This window comes from Bison bison, unplaced genomic scaffold (genome assembly GCF_000754665.1).
Source record: "Bison bison bison isolate TAMUID 2011002044 unplaced genomic scaffold, Bison_UMD1.0 scf7180017864351, whole genome shotgun sequence".
In the NCBI taxonomy this organism is placed as follows: domain Eukaryota; kingdom Metazoa; phylum Chordata; class Mammalia; order Artiodactyla; family Bovidae; genus Bison; species Bison bison.
Window position 1 is genome coordinate 6,203,701 of NW_011494923.1, and position 2,096 is coordinate 6,205,796.

The following is a 2,096-nucleotide window of genomic DNA, read 5'->3' on the forward strand; positions in this document are numbered from 1 at the left end:
CTAACATACGCACTGTGTGACTCAAGAGAAAGAGATACACACTGTAGTAGTTATTTGTGCCTCACTGAGGATTATAACAACTTTATTTAGTCTGAATGTTGCCGCCTTCCTAAAGTATGAACCTTAAATTCCCAAGTCTAAAATTATAGCAGTTGTTAGATAATATGTGTATCTTTTGAAAATTTCCTCAAAGAATACACATCCTGTCAATGGCTCTAGCCACCACTCTTTTGTAACTTAAATCACAAAACTTTGAAAAGGAGGCTAGGCTCCTTGTTTGCCTTCCTCACTTCCTTTCACTCCTTGACCCACTGCAGTATAATTCTTTTAATCCCACCCACCAAAAGCGCTCTTATTAAGATCAACACCTGCAATCACCAACATACATTCTACAGGCTTTATCTTCGTGTTTATTGGCCTCTCCATGATATTTTATATTATGACCTGTCTGATTTTCCAGGAGGGATCCAACACCAAGCTCTTCTCTAATAATAACTGTATTAATTCCTTCTCATTATCTTTCCAGGGATGATGTTGCCCAGTTTTCTACTTCCAAAGACTCTCTCTTGTCTTGTTTGGAGCCCTCTGTCTGTGGCAGGCATCCCTTGATGTTTCTCTGATGGATATCTTCCACTCCTTCTTCCAAGTTGACTCCCTCTCTCTCTATCTTGTTCTGTGCCCTAAGAAGCAGACCTATAGGGACTATATCATTGAGCTTCCAAGTACTCTGGCTTCTTCTGACCAGGTTTGGCTAATGGGAATCACTAGCAACTACCAACAATTGGGCTTCCCTAGTGGCTCAGAGGTTAAAGCGTCTGCCTCCAATGCAGGAGACCCAGGTTCGATCCCTGGGTCAGGAAGATCCCCTGGAGAAAGAAATGGTAACCCACTCCAGTGTTCTTGCCTGAAGAATCCCATGGACGGAGGAGCCTGGTAGGCTACAGTCCATGGGGTCGCAAAGAGTTGGACATGACTGAGCAACTTCACTCACCACTAGCAACAGTTAGGGAGAGAGAAGAGAATCAGGTCACAGAAGAGAGCCTGGGAGGTCTCCACAAGTTGGCTCTGTCTCTCAACAGATGCTCTCTATTTCTCCCTGGTGATCTGCTTCTCTTGTATCTTCACATCTAGCTTTAGGTGACCTTTAACTTCTTTTATCCACTTGTATCTAGAAGTTGTGACAGCTTTATTACTGTTAGTCATCAATGACCACAATATCCTTTTGGTTTTCTTTGATCCTCCCTACACTTCTGTAATCCATCTCTTTGTAATACGCCCTCCAGGAATTATTCTAATTATTACTGACTGTGCCTTTGGTTTCCTGTTGGGACCCTGAATGATATGTTCACCAACATATTATCATGGTTCTGTCCTTTTTTCCAAAGTCAAAACATATACACATGATTTTCTCCTGAACTTATACAGGCTGTGTGTCTGCTGTTTTAGTCACTAGATCATATCCAAAACTTTGTGACTCCAAGGACTGTAGCTCTCCAGGCTCCTCAGTCCATGGGATTTCCCAGGCAAGAATACTGAAGTCAGTTGCCATTTCCTTCTCCAGGGTATCTTCTTGACTCAGAGGTCAAACCCATATCTCTTACATTGGCAGGCAGATTCTTTACTGCTGAGCCATCAGGGAAGCCCCATAGACTGTATACTCAACAGGAGCTTCAAAGTCACACTCCTGGAAGTCAATTGACTCATTCTCACTGGTCATATTAATTTAATCACTAGATCTCACTGAAATGGCCCTCAACCTGTCCTACTTTCCATCTTTACCACCTCTCACTCTTAGGTTAAGTATTATAGCATTTCTCACTTAAACTGTGAAATTAATCTTTTAAATATTAATAATTTCCTGGTCATCTGCCTCACTACTACTAAATTTGTTTTCCACGCTAGTAGTGGGAACTACTATCCTATCTTGCAAAGCTGACCCCAAAACATTGCTCAGGTACTCTTTCATCAAAGTAATAAAATTCCAATTATCTTTAAAAGTATCTTTCTCATTAACTTCAATTATCTTACTATTCATCTCTTGACATGATTGCCCTGTAGTCTCATAACCATCCACCAAATCCTTCTCTCTTTAATTT

General features: G+C 41.2%; 1 non-coding gene across 1 annotated transcript; it reads left to right on the forward strand.

The window, feature by feature from the left end:
* Positions 1-788: 788 nt before the first annotated feature.
* Positions 789-860, forward strand: TRNAW-CCA. The gene has a single exon. It is a non-coding gene; the product is annotated as a tRNA-Trp (tRNA).
* The last annotated feature ends 1,236 nt before the right edge of the window (positions 861-2,096 follow it).